Below are 20,909 nucleotides of genomic sequence, written 5' to 3'. Positions count from 1 at the left end.
GTGGACTCTACTTGTAGAAGCATTCCTGTTTTGGGGTTTGTTTCATTGTCGCCAATCTAGTCCACCTGTTGTTAATTTAATTAACACCAAAGCAGCTGAAACTGATTAACAACCCCTTCTGCTACTTAACTGACCAGTTCAATATCCCACTGACTTGATGCTATACTCGGATTAAGAAGTGTTCCTTTAAAAAAAATCTGAACGGTGGATTAAGTTTTAATAATCATTCTTATTCTATGAGAATTGGGGACTTCACATCACAGTTCTAACAATAACAACACAGAGGAATAATATCGTTGAGCCTGAGCATTTAAAGAAACAGTTAACTAGGAGTGGGAGATACAGTATAACGGTAGACTCGATTAATTGCTAAATTTGTCAACCGGTAGAGATTTTGTACTATCCTTTCTATCGTGGTTACACGCTCACGTGGATTTGCTGTTCTACATGGTCATGAAAACTTAATGTTATTTTTGCCCCTTTATAGGCCTTGAACTGTTAAATACTCACAAAATGTGTCAAAATGTCATCTTTGTAAGTATTCATAAACAGCTTAGAAGGAAAACATGTGTAATAGTATATTGTATCCAGACTGTTCTTATAGTGAGCTAAAACACTTTTATAACTTTACATAAATGTATATGTCTTCTTATTAAAGACATCTGCTTACTTTATACAATGTATATAGCATTACCTGTTTTTTGTCCTATTGTTTCTTAATCTCATATAATCGTTGACTGTTTACTTGTCTTCAATGAGTTTTGTTTGTTTCTTTTTAGTATTATTGAGGCTAGTATTTTTGAGACTGGTGACAAGAATTATGAAATTTCTATGGTATACAAATCTTTGATATCAAGACCTTACTTAAAGCACAAATAAATGTGTGATAATATATTCTGTTACAGTGAAATAAAATTGTTCGTATAGTGATTTTGGTCATAACGCCCACCCCTACAGACAACAAAAATGCAATGTGAATGGGCTCTAACAGATGAAATTATGTCATAATTTTACAATCATTCAAAAACACAAATAATCCATACTAAGAGCATGAACTAGTCAGATTAGTATAACACATGTTGTTAACATTAACGTGCATATTAATATGTCATGAGAATCATAAGGGTGATCCATGGAAAGGTTCTCAAACAGACTCAAAGCTCTACAGCAGGCTGTGTCGTGATATGTTTCCTACTGATGAGACCCTGCATGTTGCCTGCTTGAGTCTTTCTATCTGTCTACCTGTCTACAGAAGCCTTTAATGCATAATATCCAGCCTCTCACTGAGGTGTGCAGGCTTGTCTCTCTCTGTCACATGAAACGGGCACACAGCTTAACCAGGTCAACTTAAACCAGCTTTACTCCTTCTTAGATTTCCAATGCAGGCACTCATCAATCCAGTGCTTTCAAGTTTCCTCCTTGACTTTCTCCCCTCTACCTCCACACTTTCATATGCTTTGTTTATGAAAAATACAGCATCAGAGGCCTCACATGAGCACGGCTGTTCCTTAAAGCTCCACCTTGACCTCCGTCTCGGCTGGATTTTTGGGCGAGACGGGATGTCTACCTCTGCGTGAATCCTGTGTAGTACACTTAATTCCCTGCAGAACGCGTGAGCAGGGGGCGCTTCGTCAGGGGAACAGAAAGGCATTTGAGAGCAGATTAAGAATATGAACAGCAATATTCCTGTCGCGGCATCTGCATACGCTCAGGATTACAGGGTTCTGAGGAGATTACTGGCAGGGGAAGAGAGGTTACAGGTTCGCAAAACTTTTCATTCTCACATGCGTTGTGAAGCACTCACACACACAAACATCCACGAGTTTCATTTTCATATTCATTTGGGTTTGATATCACTTCTTGAGTTTATGTGCACACATTTGTCATGCCACATTCCCAGTATGGCTTAGGCCCCATCCACAAAAATATGACATTTCTCTGCATTGTGGTCTTCCATTGACATAAACAGTGTTTTAGGTCACAAACAAGCCAAGACATTTCAAAACACTTATCCATGATGCATATGGACAACTGAAAGATTCAGAAAAATATGAACACAACTTGCACATGGCAACAGCTGTTTATAAATAATGCTTTGGAGTCTGACAGGCAGGAGATTGAAATCGACAGTTTGTTGTGGTCAATCACCACAGGATTGTTGGCATTTACATGACAAATCAATTGATTAATGATTACACCACTATAAAAAGACGTGTACTATAAATACGTGTTTTTATGTTTGTTTGGGTTTTTCTTTTCTTTTTTTAATAAAAGTTTTACAACATAAATCGCCTATACCTGGCCTGGAATGAAAGACCTAAAATGCTGTTGGCATGGATAATAATTCATTAATTAAAAAAAAAAAAAAAAAAAGTTACATTTTGTTAATACTTTATGTAGTATGTAGGATTCCTGCACATGACTTGCAGGTAAGAGAAATATACACATATTAATGATTAATATCTTTCCAAATGTGCAGGGCTCCATAAGAAATACTTCGAAAAATGTATTTAAATGACAAATGTAAATGTAAAACACAATTACTTTAACAAAAAAAAAAATGTCTAATATGTTTTTTCTTGGTTTATTATTATTAAGGATAATAGTTTTCGACCAAGCCATCACATTCATATCTAATCTGATTTCACCAAAAACATCTGTAAGAGTGGTGATATCTTTAGATACTCCCTGGACATACAGATCAGACGCTCTTTCAAGGGAACTTTGGAGATCAAATTTCAGATGTGGCGATTACTTATAGCCATCCGTCATCTCACAGACAACAAAGAGTTTGTGTACATCACGGCGTAATTGCATACACATGTCCAGTATGAGCAGTTACCTGATCTGTAGGCCTCACTTTCTCTCGAAAAGCCAGTGTTTTTTTGTTTTTTTTCCTTTTCTAGTTTTTTAAACTCATTTTATAGGTATGAAAAACTATGGAAAGATAGCAAGTTATGCCCTTTTTTTTCTCTTATGTATATGGAGAATGTGCCCTTTTCTTCCAAGCCGTAACTGTCAGCTTTGATAGTATTTTCTGGCATGTGGTGTTAACTTCACCACTGGCCCGTCACTTGGTCAACAGCATGCCACGCGTGCAAAGCAAGCACAGGAAATCTGTCCCCCCAGGAGATGGCTAACAATACTACGACCAGGCAATTCCCCTCTGCACCTTTCGTGTGAGGGAACATACATATCACATATTCCACTGCCATGTGCAATCAATTACAAGCCTTAATGAATGCCAGCCGGGAGTCACGATCTGTACAATAGTGTGCGCGGTGTTCACCGTGAAGTCTGTATGAAAATGAAGGCCCCAAAGGCTCATAATTAAAAACTTATTACAAGGAACAAAAAGAAAACTAGATTACAGTCTTTACTTAGTCTGATTTCTAAATGATAGAGGAGAGAGAGAGAGAGAGAGAGAGAAACAAAGACACAATAACAGGGTTCATGCGTGAATCAAGACAGACAGACAGACAGACAGCAGACGCTGCCACTCCCAAGACACAAGTGTTAACCTTGTTGCTCAGAAGGAGCCCATATGCATGCTGTGAGGAAGGAAGGAGGGTGGGTGTAACCCAGTCACTCCATGAAGGGTTGAAGTGTCCCTGCCAGTCTTTCAGCCTTCAATGAGAGGCCCAAAAGACATGCAACAGGGACTTTCCCGAGGAATTTCCGTGCCCTCAGCTTCCGAAATGCACTCAGTAGTCATCAATTAGCCTGACAGGCCAGATCTAAACTTGAGCACGCACATAAACTAAGACAGTGTTCAACACAGACTGTTCTGGGGCTTCGATAACCTTAACGGATACTAGTGCGGTTCCAGCAAGCATAACAACATACAAAACAACAGGAGTCAAGAATGCCGCTGGTCTCCTCACATAATGAAATGGTGCTCTTTGGATATTTAGAGGTAAATATCAACTGAAAAGATGAATTACTCCAAGGCACTTGTAGTAACAATAAAAAGCTTTTAATTAAATTGGCTAAATCATTAAAATTATTAAAAAGGTAGATCTACGCATTTTGGCTTCAAAGCCTTCTTCAGGATACACACCAAATGTTCAAACAAGTGATCTTAAACAATTAGTAAGCAATCAAAAACAGCTGGTTAATCATTGGGAGTGGTTAGACTTCCCTTGTCTTAAGAAAAAATAATTATACAACAGTAATGATTATAATAATATAAATATGTATAATGCTATAATAATAACAACAACAACAACAACATGTTTCTTCGCCCGAAAACGGGCGAAAACTTGAACGTTTTGAAATGTTTAATTTTTTTGCTTCATCGGATGGGGATGAAACTTGGTGACTTTTGTTGTATTACCTATATGAACACACAAAAAAATCAAGGAGATGATTCTGATATGTTAAAGGGTCGTAAAAAAAAAAGTCACACTTAGCTTCCTCCCGCCCGAAAACGGGCGACATAGGAAATGAATGGGAAATACGAAAAAATAGGAAAACTCAGAGAAACTTTTGGTGGTACAAGCTACAGATCAGCAACTGTGCTGAAAAAAAGTGTACAGCAATGAAGGGGTGACACTCTAGAACATCAAGAGTGCAAATAAGATCCCCCCCCACACACACACACACACCCACGCACACAAACACACAGATAAACTGGCGGCTGCAACAGCAAATTTGTAGAATATTCCACATAAAAATCAATAAATGAAAAAAAAAAAAACTTGCTCAAATGCACACACACAGAGAGAGAGAGAGAGAGAGAGAGAGAGAGAGAGAGAGAGAGAGAGAGAGAGAGAGAGAGAGAGAGAGAGAGAGAGAGAGACTGGTAAGACTGCAACAGCAAATTTGTAGAATATTCCACATAAAAATCAATAAATGAAAAAAAAAAAACTTGCTCAAATGCACACACACACACACACACACACACACACACAGACAGAGAGAGAGAGAGAGAGAGAGAGAGAGAGAGAGAGAGAGAGAGAGAGAGAGAGAGAGAGAGAGAAAGAGAGAGACTGGTAAGACTGCAACAGCAAATTTTGAGAATATGCAAAAATAAATAAATAAAAAATACAAAAAGAGACTCTCGCTCAAATGCAACACACACACACACACACATTCACTCACACATACACACACACACACACATTGTGTTCCCTTTCTAACCAAATGCTATAGTTTGATTGTAATCATAATGCAAAACCTGATACTTATCTAAACATTTTTGTTAAGAAAATAAAGTAATCATCTTTTAGAATATCTAAATGTATATCTAAATAAAAAAAACGAATAAGATAGAGAAATCATGTCTAAAACAACAAAAGGAATCAAAAAGCCTTTCTATAGAGGATATATAGGAAGCTATAGACAGCCTACAGGCTGGTACAGGACATTACACAAAAGTGGCTATTTTTTAAAGCCACTAGATGAAGTTCTTCTCCTGGAACATTTTTTTTTTAGGCTGGCACTCTATTTTGATGTGAAATGCTGCATTTATTGAATTTATTTTTTAAATAAATATAAAATAAAAAATGATATATTAATTCTAATGGAAAAAATAGCTCATAAAAATTATATAATTAATGCAAAGTATCATAAAAAAATCTAAAAATTCTAAATAATAATCAGAAAAAATTATAGAACAAAAATATATTTGATTGGTTATCCTGGGAAAAAGTAAAGTACAATTTTAAGGCTTCGCCCATTTTCGGGCGGGAGGAAGCTAAGTGTGACCCATTTACGAAGAAGCCCAGAGGGTTAAAGCTATTCTAAATAAAGAACAATTATGTCAAATTTATATTTTTGCTGGGTATTTTTGTATTATTTAAACAGCCTATTACATAATTTTTTATATATTATATACAACGTTTGGTATAATTATTAGAATGTTTTTTGAATGACCACGTGACACTGAAGACTGGAGTAATGATGCTAAAAATCTTTAGCTACCATCACAGGAATAAATTACAGCCCCTCCTTAATTATCCGTAGGATTAGAGGGCAAAAGTGATCCAAAACCCTTCCTAAATAACATCCAAAGCTCCATCAGCTGATACATCTCTACTCATAAAGCTACGAATTTATCATTATTGAGATAATACGGAGGATGAATTACCTAGCGTGCATGAGCCTTGTGGGGCCTGACCCGAGATCAGTCCCAGATGAAAGGAACTGGAGGGCTCAGGAATTCATTTTCATATTGCAAATGGCCATCCTAATCAGTATGCCTAAAGTGCCTCCGACAGGACGTGAATATCTGTGAGAGCTGCAAACTGCACTGAGAATATTAGTATATGCACACGACACGTAACAAGAGACCAGACTTGAACAGATTTGACTGACACCAGACTTATGCTGTTGCTCGATCACTTTACATTATGAATGAGAAGCTGATTTGCTAATCGCAAAGAACCTGGTAATGCAGCAAAGGACAGAGGTCACAATTGCATTGACCCTTGCTTTCTTTCTTTAAAACACCTCCAGTTTCCTCATTTCTCACACATGCATACATACATCTATGCACACTTTCCTGTCAAGATGGATCCCCTTGCAAGGGGAAGGAGCTTTTAAATGATTTAGCACTATGATCCGGAGACATTCCGAGCAATTTCATACACCACTGATATTCACAATGCTGCTCTTAGGAAATGTCTGGGTATATGCTACCCCCACCGGTCTCACACACACACACACACACATATATGCACACACAATAGAAATTGTGACATTGGCGTGAGATATAAAAAATAATGCAGGGGATTATGTCCTGATACTAGGCCTTATTTACTCATAGATGTATTAGGAAAAACACCTGCCTCCTACTGCAATAGGATCAAGAGATTAATCTTACTGAGACTTAATACATACAGATGGTCAGACAGGAAAAATTAGAAAAATATGAAATATGAATACATTCGTCTTGTATAATATGGAATATGATTCATCTATTGCAGAGATTATAGCTTGATGCATTGGTGTACTTAACAAGGAGACAAAGTTAATTTCTTTATAGGCCAAATGTTGCTGGCAAGATCCTAGAATAATAATGATTCTTTGGGGAATATTATATAAATTAAACTTAAGCCGTCTTCTCGGTTTGCATATTAATTGCTGCTGGTGCAGGGCTGCTTTTGATTCATAGGCTGTCAGATCCTCGTGCAGCTGCCACACAAACATCTGACAGCTCGGAACACAACATTTATTTTTTTCAACACAGAAACACACATACCTTTAATGCTGGAGACCCTACACAGCTCATAACAGGAGCCTTTTTTCAATCTGGGTCTTGATTCTACTTCGAAAGGGAGATTACAGTTGAAGTACCGATCTTCTTTTACTTTACTGATCTAAATCTAAGATGCTGCAGTGACACTGATCTATTTCCATTGCTTACACTGTCTTATCAGTGAAAAATCATTGAGAACTGAGATTTATTAAAGTAATTTTTCAAAATAGCAAATACAGTAGTAGAAAGCTCACAATTGCTTAAGGCAAGCGTTTTCAAACTTTTAATGGCAAGGACACCAAAATATGATGATCCCATAAAGAGGGAACCCCTTCCTTAAATATAAAGGCAGTTACATTTTGTTATGTGTAACAACCCAATTGTATTGAGTGTGGACAACTAATAAGTCTATTATTCTAAACACAACAAGTTGTCCCTTAAATTCAATAATTAACTTTTATGTTGTCTCTGAACAAAGGCAAATTCTTAAAATATTATCTGCAATAATTCCATTTGGTTCAAATGTAGGTGTATGACACTTTACACACACACACAAAGAATGGAAATATTTTTTTATATATACAGTATATATATACACCTAAAAAAATAAAAAAAATTAACATGCTGGATGTGACAGTGGTACAGAATTATTATTATTTATTTTTGCTAAAGTTATACAAATACAAACTATTTTGCATGTAGTTTACATAATGTTGGAATGGAAATTAACCAACAAAATTATGCCGATTATTATTTCTATTTTTAAAATTTAGGGTATCAATAGAATAAAATAACTGCAATTAATAGCACGACTTCTGACTTCAGTCTTTAGAAAGCAGAATGAATCAGTAATATTGAATTATATAAATGTGTTAAATTATTGTGGTCAACATTTCATCAATATCTTCAGTTAACAAGCTAGACAGAGTAAAAAAAAATCATGGTAACACTTTATTTTAGGCCTCTCATTACACTCCTTTCAAGGCCACTCTATCAGCACTCTTTCACCCAAAAGTCTTTGCTACCTGCGGTCTGAAAAGTTAAAAAGTGCATCTGTTTTACCTACATACTGAAATGTGATCCACTAGTGTTGCTTTGTGTCTCTCTACCTCCCAACACCCCATGGGCCTCTGCTTCCTGAGAAAGGTCCTTCTCAATATCCTGCAGAGAGAAGGAGAGGGTAGCGAGAGCTATGAGTTAGTGAGAGAGACAGAGAGAAATCAAGAGAGAGAGGAAGAGGAAAGGAGAGAGATTGCGTGCCAGGTAGTGCTCACAAAAAATGAGAAGGCCATTTAGATCACAGGCAACAGGAATGAGGGGAGGCAAGACGTCTGTGTCTGTATAATCAACATCCCTACTCCCTATACACATGCACACATCACAACAGAGGTGCTAGTTTTATGCAAACGCCACACTGCTGTTTTCAGTCCATTCAAAAACCACTAGCGTGACTGACTCAGGCAAAAAAGCACCCGAATTACAGACTTTGGAATGGATATGGAACATCCAACAAGAACGTAGTCTGGTCCCATTAAAAAGTTTGCCTCATAAAGTGATAAACCAAAAAACGTGTACTTTAGTTTAGATTGCCGTTAGGGGCAACACTCTCATTCAATTCAATGACTTCTGACTTGCCAACCAGAGACTAACGTTACAGATCTGATATGATGAAAGAAAATATAAACTGCACAACAAATCTACTATTAGAACTCAAATATGTCAAATTTAATTTTGTAGAATTATATTCGCTGAAGAATTTTGATAGTTATTTTTCCTGTTCTTTTTTTTTAATCTTCAGTCAGTGTTTCAAGTAAATCTTTAGTTTCAAAACAATCTTTAGTTTTATCATTGTAAAATTAAATATTATGACATAATATTAAATACACTGCATTTCTGCATAGCTTTTATTACTCCAAATAGTTATTTATTTACATATTTTCCCCTATTAGTTCTATATATTCGTTAATTACACCAAGGTGATCAACAGTTAGCCTTCATCTCTCTTTTTATTAGTATTAAGGCTTAGGTTTAAAAAAAAAAAAAAAAAAAAGTTGTGTGCAATGTTGTAAATATTTCTTCATTAGCAAGTAACATTAAGTGAGGTAATTCCTAAAACACTGAAACTGAATTTGAGTGACAGTGTGAACACGCAACCTGAATATTGTGTTTAATCCTATCATAATTATCAAAACAGTAATGTTACTGGTATAGACACATATATTAGAAAATAAATAAATGTACTTAAATGTCAAATCCATATTTGTACACATTTATGAAAATCTCCTCTTTGGTTTAAGGCCATATGCGTGACAGATACAAATCATATCAAATGAAATCCAGCTCTACTGCAAGCACACAGCCAAAGCTGATTAACTGTGCTTACCTGAACATATTACAACAGCCCTCAATCAAGGACAGCAGGCCTAAGCAGAAATATGACATTTTAATCTGTGTGGGAGACAAACGTGCTGCAAACTAATCTAATATCACACATAAACATACACCGTTCATGTGTGAATACTTTAACGCAAGGTAGATATTAATGTCAGGTAGACGTTAATGTAGTTACAGCTAAGAACAGGCAAATGTCCCTTCTGATAGAATACACACCTCCAATACATGCTGGGAGAGAGATTTCGGAGCACTGGAGCACACAGAAAAGATGGGAAACAGAGGGATGGACTGACATGGTACTGCCTCTAGAATCCCATCCCAGTTAAAATCATCTTTCACTGATTCTTGAGTACTACTGTAGAACAAAAATCCATAAAAATATAGTGCACAATGTACTGTATTAACCTAATATTAATATAGGAGATATTATTCTGTATTTATTTATTCATTTATTCATTATTTTACAGGTGTTCTACCTGTATTTAGAATTTTGCACTTCACTACATTGTGTTTTAGGGATAATGGAGATGTTCAGAAAATTACTGGATGTCCTGGCAGAAAATAACCACTACATTTTCATTTTTCCTTTTATTTATTTGTTTATTTTACAGTGTAGGACAAGACATGTAGGATATAAAACTATAAAATCGTAAAATTAAAATATAAAAGTTTTTGAATTAAGGAATGGTGTTACATATATAGTTTATTTCTTTTTAAAGGAATAGCTCACCAAAAAAATTTTAATTCTGTCATCATTTACTCACCCTGATGTCGTTCCAAACTTGTATAAGTTTCTTTCTTTTGTTGAATGCAAATGAAGAGATTTTGAAGAATTTTGAAGAGCCAAGCATTGGCCTCCATATTAGGGAAAGAGATACGATGGCATTCAATGGGAAGCAACAACTGTTTGATTACCAGCATTCTTCAAAATATATGAGGGTGAGTAAATAAATGATGACAATTTTCATTTTTGGTTGAACTATATCTTTAATATTGTCAAATCTAGCAGTAAAGATGAATTAAGTATAAAGCCTGCAGAATGATTTTAAATAAATGTTCAACCCTGTTTAATTGTCTCTATACTGAACTATTTTCAATTTATAGATTAAAAAGCAATTTAAGAAACTGCACATTTTGGTTAAACACTCAAATTTATAGGCCTGTGACTTTCACTTCTGACACATCTTTATATGACGCGATGAATGAAAATGAGCAGAAGTCAATCTGTTCTGTCAGCCCGTTGGGGGGGGGGGGGGGGCAAAACAGTGTGAATATTTTAAAGTAACTAAAAGCAATTTGAAGTACGTATGAATATTTCATCCGAATGTTCACACACATCTTGATATCTCTTAGAGTAATTTGTATGAAGCTTGTGAAAACATCAATATTTCAAATTGGTAAAGGGTAAACAGGTTTTTTTTTAAAGGCCTACAGGGTGATTGGGGATGGTAGCCTAACATATTCACACCATCATCTGTACCCAACAGCACACCTAATATGAATATGTCTAAGTTTGAAGTTCTGTTGATAAAGCACTGTTGCTGCCTACTAATCTAAATGCCAGTTCCGGTCTGATTGCTCAGTGATGGATAAGTGTATAGGCCTCTGTGTGCACGTGGAGTGTTCCGAACAAATGCACAGACTACAAACGCAAAGCAATCAGTCGAACTTGTTTCCGCACACGCCAGTGGAGAATACGCACACGCGTGTCCTATAAAGACACAAATCATTTACATGCTTGTCTCATCAAAGGCTGCTCCACTCATCTCCGGCGAGATTTTCCGCCGATCAGAGTGCTCCGGTTGCATCTCCAAGCGCAACGAGCTAACCTTTGCGACTGCCAAGAAATGTGATTAATTTTTTAAATACAGCTGTTGACCTATTATTGAGATGGAGAGACGCCACAGGAGACACTCTGCGCGCCCACTCTGTCATTATGGAACGCGTTATTCCATCAGTGTTTACAAGTTCGCGCTCAAAAAGAAACACGCGCGCGAAAAAAAAGAAGCGGTAAATCAAAACGATTTCACAAATGCTGTTCTGGGCCATTTTCTTCGACAAAGCGCCAATCAAACAAAAGCCTGTGGAATCATCCTTTCAGAATTAGCTTTTGAGTGTAAAATAGTAACAATGGAGAAACAATCACTCCTAAGCATCTGTAGCTTGTTAATGCGCTCATGAATAAATTATGCTAGAGATAATGGGTTTATGATCAATAATTCATCCCAGTGTTTCTAGCTCTGCTCTATAATATGTGTCATGTAAATATAAAGCCATGTAGCCTACTTCACGAAATTAGCTTAACAAAGGTACTTAACAAAATGCGCCAAACTGTTTATAGCTTACTGTATTCATTCAAAGATTTCAGAATCCCTTTTGGTATTAACATGAGGCATCTTTCTGTCATTTGAGTCGACTCTGAGGTGGTTCTTTACTAGCTCTAAATTCTATACAAAGAAACAATGCCTTATAAAAGCTACTGAAACCTGTATATTATATATATATGCAGTACAGACCAAAAGTTTGGACACACCTTCTCATTCAAAGAGTTTTCTTTATTTTCATGACTATGAAAATTGTAGATTCACACTGAAGGCATCAAAACTATGAATAAACACATGTGGAATTATATATGGAATTATATACATAACAAAAAAGTGTGAAACAACTGAAAATAGGTCATATTCTAGGTTCTTCAAAGTAGCCACCTTTTGCTTTGATTACTGCTTTGCACACTCTTGGCATTTTCTTGATGAGCTTCAAGAGGTAGTCACCTGAAATGGTTTCCAACAGTCTTGAAGGAGTTCCCCGAGAGATGCTTAGCACTTGTTGGCCCTTTTGCCTTCTGTCTGCGGTCCAGCTCACCCCTAAACCATCTCGATTGGGTTCAGGTCCGGTGACTGTGGAGGCCAGGTCATCTGGCGCAGCACCCCATCACTCTCCTTCTTGGTCAAATAGCCCTTGATGCCTTCAGTGTGACTCTACAATTTTCATAGTCATGAAAATAAAGAAAACTCTTTGAATGAGAAGGTGTGTCCAAACTCTTGGTCTGTACTTTATGTATATTATATATATATATGTATATTATATATATATATATATATATATATATATATATATATATATATATATATATATATATATATATATATATATATATATATATATATATATAAATCTTAAAATACCATTGGCATTTTTCCAAGTTAATAAATATTTTAGCAGGTAGCCTATAGAATTCGAGTTATCATTACCATTTTTATTAATCCAAATTTTTCAAAATCCAGTAAACCACAAACTACAGAAGTTGGGCCTTCAAATCTTAGACAATGGAGGCTCCTGGAGTCAAAAAGTTTGAGAACAACTGCTTTAGGCATTAAAAATGGCATTATTCACCTAAAATGCTAATTGAAACAAGGATGAAAAGTTCTCTTCAAAAAGTACTTGCTAGTGCACAAAACCCTCTCCGAATTGAGAAGTATGTGACAAGAGTGCGAGTCAACTGCCCTGAAATTCACTTTGTTGGTCAGACTTGTACACTTGCCCTTCATTGAAAAATAAATTCATTCTGTTGTGAGCACTTGTACACTTTTACATCCAAACTGGCACAGGACCACAAATGTCCAATGTAGCAGGGGCAGTGTCACACATCAGTGGGACATATGAACACAGGTCAGAACACGTCCCAAACGTACTGATGTGTTGACAGATCTTCTGACATGACCCGGATGAATCGCCAAAACACTGCAGTACCCCCTCAGAATCAGTTTGGCCTGTTGACTGGCCTGATTCAACCAGCTGGGACGTCTGGAGTCAAGAATCACACTGGTGGTTCAAGAGGAGAAGCAAGGGCCAGCTGGATATGAAAGAAAGAGGGCACGAGGACAGTCACCAGCCTCATGTAGCATTCCCCTTACACTAGTGACAACATGGAAAATGTGAGAGGACGAGAGAGCGAGATGGCCCTTGAACAGACACAGAGACTGGCCCTGAGGAACTAACTAGAGAGATATGCCAGACAGAGTGAAATGCGATGTTTTCACTTTGTCAAAGGATTTTCCGACTCCTACAGAGTCATCTTATGAATGTAGCCTATTTAGTTTTAAACTCTGCCAGGGATGTTGATTAAATGTTTTATCAACCAACAGATGAATCAGTTGTGCATTTGCATTATAGAAAAGGAGCGAGTAAGCTATAAGTAAAAGATCTCTGGCAGCCAACAAATGCAGAACAAAAGAAACAATTTGCATACAAATCAAAGTTTATCATCTCAGTCTCCCTATGCCTGTTGTGCATTCATAAACGCAGATGCATTCAAAGCCCTGAAAGAACGGGACACCTCTATTCGCTGCTACTGGGCCAAAAGTTGATTTCATCATTTAAAAGGAGGAGGGAGAAAGAGGTGAGAGAGGCACAGCCAGACAGACACCGAGAAATGAAGAGAAAACAAGTTAAAAATGGTTTTCTTTCCATTTACAGTCCTGAGCATGAAATGAGATGAACACGCGCATCACAGTCAAATGAACATAACGCTCTCGATTTCCACTGGCAAACACTCAAGTGATAAAAAAAATTAACTCCTCTCAGTGCAAGAGAATTGACAGGTGAGAAATGCAGTAGAAATCCTTTTTCAGAGCGTTCAGCCTGTTCGATTTCAGTGCTAAGTCCTCCCGCTTTCTCCTACAAAGAGACCACATCAATATAGTGTCGAAATTAATCCCTCCAATGAAGGAAAAGAGAGACGTCAAGTGGAGTTAGAGGAAATCCAGAGGCGAACTGCAGGGCCAGGCCTGCTGAAGCTCAATAAACCCCACTGAGGACACATCAAAGTATGTGAAGGCTAATGTCTACCACCAGAGGGCACACTTACTAAGGTTTTGATTCAAAGATCCTCATGCTCCTTTGGTAACATTATTACTAATGTTAATATCCTATGATTACCATTATTTATTAATTAATAAGAGACAGATTTGAGTGCACTTTATAGATGACCACAAATTACAAAGGTGGTGCACTGCGGTATCAAACAGACTGTAAAACCAAAAAACCTATACACATATATCGGGGGGGGGGGGGGGGGGGGGGGCGGTAATCCACAGAGAGAAACAGGTCCAATTTTTTTTTTTTAAATATACATAGTAGGAGAGAATGCTGCAGGGGAATACAACTAAGAGTTGGATGGAAGATCTTTTAACATCAATCTTTAGAATAAGTATACAGTATTTGCAATATAGGCCCTTTGAAAAAAAATAATAAAGTGCAAAATGTAGGCCATTTTAGGACGGTGATGTGAATCGTTTATTTCATCTCATGTATTTTCACGAATACGCCACCAGAGGGGAGACCTTTTCTTTCTTTGAGTCTCTGAACTTGGTCAAGACGGTCTGTCAAATTAGGGCACTGCGATATGGCTAATATTTATATATATATATATATATATATATATATATATATATATATATATATATATATATAAGCCATATCGCAGAGCCCTAATTTGACGGCAAGTTTATTTATATAGCACATTTCGTACACAATGGTAATTCTTTACATAAAAGAAAGTAAAATAATAATGAAGAACAAGAGTAAAACAAGCAATTTTAAAACTTTTAAAATTATTTAAAAAATGTCTTATTTAAAATGAATTTAAAACAGTTAGAAAATGATTTCACATAAAATAAAATAAAATAAAATAAAATAAAAAAACAGTGAAAATATAGTGCAATCAGTTCGGACATTGCACAGTGCTCATTCAATAAATGCACAGCTAAACAGAGGAGTTTTAAGTCTAGATTTAAATGTGACTAGTGTTTTAGCACATCTGATCTCTTCTGGAAGCTGATTCCAACTGCGGGCGGCATAGTAATTAAAGGCGGACTCCCCTTGTTTTGTGTGAATATAAGTGGATATCAATTATTATCACGATAAATGTCAACTCTTTATTTCTTTCAAGCTTAAGGCCAGATTTTTGCTCCAAATTGAAAGTTGTAGAAACCAGACCATTATTTTTTTTTTTTCATTTAATTTTAAACAAAATAAATATCTAAATAGACAAATTAATTTCTTAGTTTCTGGATGTTCTAATGAGTGATATTGTTCCAAATAAAGAAACAGGGTTGGGTTGCCTGATAATAATAATAATAATAATAATAATAATAACAATATTAATAATAATATCACTTTTTGTCTCTTAGAAATGCACATTTGATAGTAGCTTGAGCTAGGATGCAGAGGTAAATTTTTGTTCATTATCCATATCAGTATCATATCAATTTTAGGTAACGTTAGCTTGTGTATGAAAAACAGTAGTATAAAAATATGCTATAGCTATAAATGCACACATGCTATAGCTTAGTCACAAATCCCTACTACTACAACGATATACCATTACTCCTTTAATAACATTCAGTGTGAATATCCCACATTTCTGCAACAATAACATGGTGCAGTAAGTGTTGCTACAGTAAATCCATAGTAAATGATGGCATTTGTAGATCGAAAAGCCTTCTGACTGTCTCGTCAGTGTCTCACAATGTTTCTCCTGTTTGGCTTTAAACTAGTTTAACTCACCGAGTCATTTGTGTTCATCGCTGAATTCAAGAGCTTCACACTGGATCTCACAGCGCTGCTTAATGTTAGCGTGACCGTGTAAACATGCTCTAATGAGCTCGGGACAGTTTGAACTTTGATCCGAGCGGATAAACGGCCCACGTGGCGCGATTCAAATAAGTCGCGCCGTTTTGTTCCGATTGTGGCGCATAAACATTATATCGAACATTTATCGAACTCTTCATATCGTTTTATCGACGAAAATTATATCATGATGATAATTATCGTTATCGAATTATCGACGAGCCCTAGTTAAAATCATTACAAACATTGAAGTATAGAGAACTTTTATTAATCAAACAGATACAGGTGCATCTCAATAAATGTCGTGGAAAAGTTAGTTTATTTCAGTAATTCAACTCATATTGTGAAACTCGTGTATTAAATAAATTCAGTGCACACAGACTGAAGTAGTTTCAGTCTTTGGTTCTTTTAATTGTGATGATTTTGGCTCATATTTAACAAAAACCCACCAATTCACTATCTCAACAAATTAGAATATGATGACGTGTCAATCAGCTAATCAACTCAAAACACCTGTAAAGGTTTCCTGAGCCTTCAAAAGGGTCTCTCAGTTTTGTTCACTAGGCTACACAGTAATGGGGAAGACAGCTGATCTGACAGTTGTCCAGAAAACAATCATTGACATCCTTCACAAGGAGGGTAAGCCACAAACATTCATTGCCAAAGAAGCTGGCTATTCACAGAGTGCTGTATCCAAGCATGTTAACAGAAAGTTTAGTGGAATGAAAAAGTGTGGAAGAAAAGCGCAGCCTTATGAGGATTGTCAAGCAAAATTGATTCAAGAATTTGAGTGAACTTCACAAGGAATGGACTGAGGCTGGGGTCAAGGCATACAGACGTGTCAAGTAATTTGGTTACACTTGTCATATTCCTTATGTTAAGCCACTCCTGAACCACAGACAACATCAGAGGCATCTTACCTGGACTAAGGAGAAAAAGAACTGGACCGTTGCCCAGTGGTCCAATGTCCTCTTTTCAGATGAGAGCAAGTTTTGTATTTCATTTGGAAACCAAGGTCCTAGAGTCTGGCAGAAAGGTGGAGAAGCTCATAGCCCAAGTTGATTAAAGTCCAGTGTTAAATTCCCACAGTCTGTGATGATTTGGGGTGCAATGTCATCTGCTTGTGTTGGTTCATTGTGTTTTTTTTAAACGAAAGTCCCTGCACCCATTTACCAAGAAATTTGAGCTCTTCATCTATGGAGAATCTATGGGGTTTTGTCAAGAGGAAAATGAGAAGCAAGAGACCAAAAAATGCAGATGAGCTGAAGGCCACTGTCAAAGAAACCTGGGCTTCCATACCACCTCAGCAGTGCCACAAACTGATCACCTCCATGCCATGCCGAATTGAGGCAGTAATTAAACCAAAAGGAGCCCCTGCCAAGTATTGAGTACATGTACAGTAAATGAACATACTTTCCAGAAGGTAAATATTTCACCAATTTTTTTTTGTTCTTTTTTTTTTTTTGGTCTTATGAAGTATTCTAATTTGTTGAGATAGTTAATTGGTGGGTTTTTGTTAAATTTGAGCCAAAATCATCACAATAAAAAGAACCAGAAACTGAGAGGGCTTTTACACTGGGCTCGTTTGCTGCGGTCCAATCCCGAGCGCGATTGTTCCCGGCGCATCACAAACGTGCACACTGAAAACGCATAGTTGTATTTTTTTTTTTTTTTTTTTTGATGATATTATGCACAGTGTTATAATTAATTTTAATTATTTTATTTTATTTAAATTAATTAAATTTTGACTCTAGGAGTGTGTGGAATCAACCTTGACCCTCTTGGGGCTCTCATGTGTTGAGGAAACAATGATATCGACAGTGTTACGCATGCGCGGGATACTTTACTTCCTGAACAAGTGCGCACCCGAGTCCGTGTTGCTTGCATATTCCTCCAAGTAGGGCTCATGGGAGCAACCGAACTCAGACCACCTTCTCCCAGTAGTCTCGGGTACAGTACCCCAGTGTGCACCAGGATCCAAATTGTTAGTCCAAATTAAGAATATTAGAAGATAAAAGCCAAGATAAGAGAAGCAGCTTGATAAAATGACATGCACACAACAAAAGGTTTGAATTGTATTTCTGTGGTATCCTTGAACACAGCGTCTTCTCAACATGAGGTAAACACACTAACTAGAGAAAGTTAGGCCCTGTGTCCACCAAAGCGTTTTTAGTCTGCTGAAACTGGCCACCCGTGAGCGCTTGAGAGGCTTTTAGTGGCGCAGCATTTTTTTTTCAGTTGTTCTCATTGTTGCGCTTGTTGACACGTCGTTGTAACAAAATGACAGTAACAGTTGTTCTCCCATCTCCTGATTGGTTAGCTGACTAGAAAGTGACAGTGATGAGCGCAGCGTTTTGTCCAAAGTTGAACGAGAAAAAAACACCCCAACGCTCCGTGCGAAATTAGGTACTTTTATTGATTGATTGATTGATTGATTGAAATAAATGAAAGCCAACACTGAACATGTCTAAATGCATAAAACAATAAAAATAAATAAATAGATGAATAGAAAGTTTCTGTAAAATATTTGCACAATCCTATGATGCCTTTAAGTCCATCATTATGTGAGTATTTTGGTGTAACTGAATGGCAGTTTCCCTCTGCTGCAGATGATGAGGTTGTGGGATGTGACCGCATCTGTAATGTTTTGTTTATGAAGGTCAAAAGTAACAAAAATGGACAGTATTTGACTGTTTTACATTTACGTTACAGCTAATAATGCAGGACACAGAAAATTGTAAAATATGTGTAAATACACATTTTGAGGTTTAATCTGGATAGCCTAAGTTTTCTTTTAAGAGCAATGTATCGCAAGAATCTGGTTTGGTCCACGTTCAGGCCACAGCACAATTTCTCAAGCCTTTCTACTGCAAGGTTACAGCCTAGTTGTTGAGCAACAGACAACTAATCATAAACTCTACAGTTCTTACATAACTAAATGTTCATGTGTTTTCTTTGTACACTCAGAACTTTCACGTGCTGTTTAGTTCCAGAATCTGACAGAAAAATACTCCCACAGTGACAGGAAACAAGTTAACTGGAATCAGCAGTAGATTGTTGATTGGTTTTGCTGTATTAAATGCACAATATGTAATTTTTCTGCTTTAAAAATAGCAGAAATCACTATATCTATGTTATATATATTTTTTAGTTGTGTACTTACATTATCCCAACAGTTTCCACAAACTTTCAAATTCTGAGAAAATTATAGTTTAATTAGAAGACACGGCACGTTTCTTTATTTCCGTTTTGTCGCCCATCTATGGCGTCATATAACCTTTGACCCCTCTAGTTAATCTAACTTCCTGCCGAACCCGGCGGAACGCCAAATACAAAGGTGAACAGAAGCAAAGAAGAGACGAAAAAGAAAAAGTAGTAGCTAGCCTTGATCGAGACTATTATATTTTATATTTATATTGTTTATATTAGTATTTATACCTCAATCAATAACTTAGTTGTGGATCATGATTATGCTTTGCCTGCACGTTCTGTGAAGCACAAACGTACGGGTGAAATAAATGACCCGAGAAGGTTTTGGGACAAGAGAAAAAACAAGACACGGGTAAATATTGGAGCTGCATTTCCAAGATGGAGAGAGCTTCATGACAAGCTGAAACTACAGAGAGATGCTTGCATTCTAATAAACAGGTATGCATCCATTCAGCTAACTATATCCGTATATTTTGTGAAACGATGATGTCTTGTGTAAAACGCAGACGGACTAGCTCTCATGTATAGTATAACTTAAATCCACATTTGTTCTATATCTAGCTGGATAAAGTAGCTTCAAATGCAGTTCACTATCTTGTTCGATATCATAGTATAAACGTAATTATAATTATTTACGAAAGGCGACCGTGTTTTTTAACATATATTACTACTAGCTAGATGGAATATTGATTTGATAGGGGTCTGATAATTCATATATCACTCCGTTCGTAAAGACGTGATTGTCAAAATACTAACTTAGAATGTGGGGAGCGACAGAGCGCGTGTTCCAATGACAACAACTCCCATGAGCCCACGCTCTTTCCCGATGTCATCAAAGTACGTCTTATGTTATTATTTTGATTGAGTGGCCCCTGGTGGCCAAAAATCCCATACTGTACGTTTAATTTACAGGAATTCACTCGCTGGAGGACGCTGTGCTGTTTGTTTCCAGCTGTCGCGGTAAATCACTTGCTGCGCTCCCATTGGTAGTCGCTGTACCTTCACTGCTTGTTACTTGACACATCTGAAATGAGCTCTGGTCTCTTTGTATCAGTAAATCGATATTAACTCCCGTTTAGGAGATTAAAACCGCTAGAGAGTAAAACCGTTGCCACTTTTGCAAAGACATACTTAACAGCCACTAAAACAGTATTCGAGGATTCTCTCCAATCAATGTCATGACCTCATAAATTATGCAAATTCTGCCTTCGTTTGCAAATGTACAGCCAATGTAAATACTTGAGAATAAGCTGGGGTTAATTATTTCCCCAGGGTAAAATATGAACAGTTTGAAACATGAAACACGAAAACACAGAGTAAAGAACACAATTTAAAGTGTTTAAAGCCGGCTGGCCAAAGTTAAAACTTCAAGCCTCTCTCTGAGTGTCTGTCTCCATGATGCGCGCGCTCGCTCGCTCGCTCTCGCTGGCGTCTCCTATTTCACTGCTCTCCCAAATTCTTGGATCCGGAG

The 20,909-nt window shown here is 36.8% G+C and overlaps 1 long non-coding RNA gene across 1 annotated transcript in view; it reads right to left on the bottom strand.

Annotated features, from left to right (window-relative positions):
* Positions 1 to 16,261, bottom strand: part of LOC132114553 (uncharacterized) — a 50,154-nt gene extending 33,893 nt beyond the window's left edge. Inside the window, exon 1 of the long non-coding RNA XR_009425333.1 lies at positions 16,166 to 16,261. This is a non-coding gene — a long non-coding RNA (uncharacterized LOC132114553). The remainder of the gene's footprint in view (positions 1 to 16,165) is intronic.
* Between the last annotated feature and the right edge of the window lie 4,648 nt (positions 16,262 to 20,909).

The sequence above is a fragment of the Carassius carassius genome, chromosome 3 (genome assembly GCF_963082965.1).
Source record: "Carassius carassius chromosome 3, fCarCar2.1, whole genome shotgun sequence".
Taxonomy (NCBI): domain Eukaryota; kingdom Metazoa; phylum Chordata; class Actinopteri; order Cypriniformes; family Cyprinidae; genus Carassius; species Carassius carassius.
Note: the sequence above shows the minus strand (reverse complement) of the source record. Positions and strands in the feature narration are given on the sequence as shown.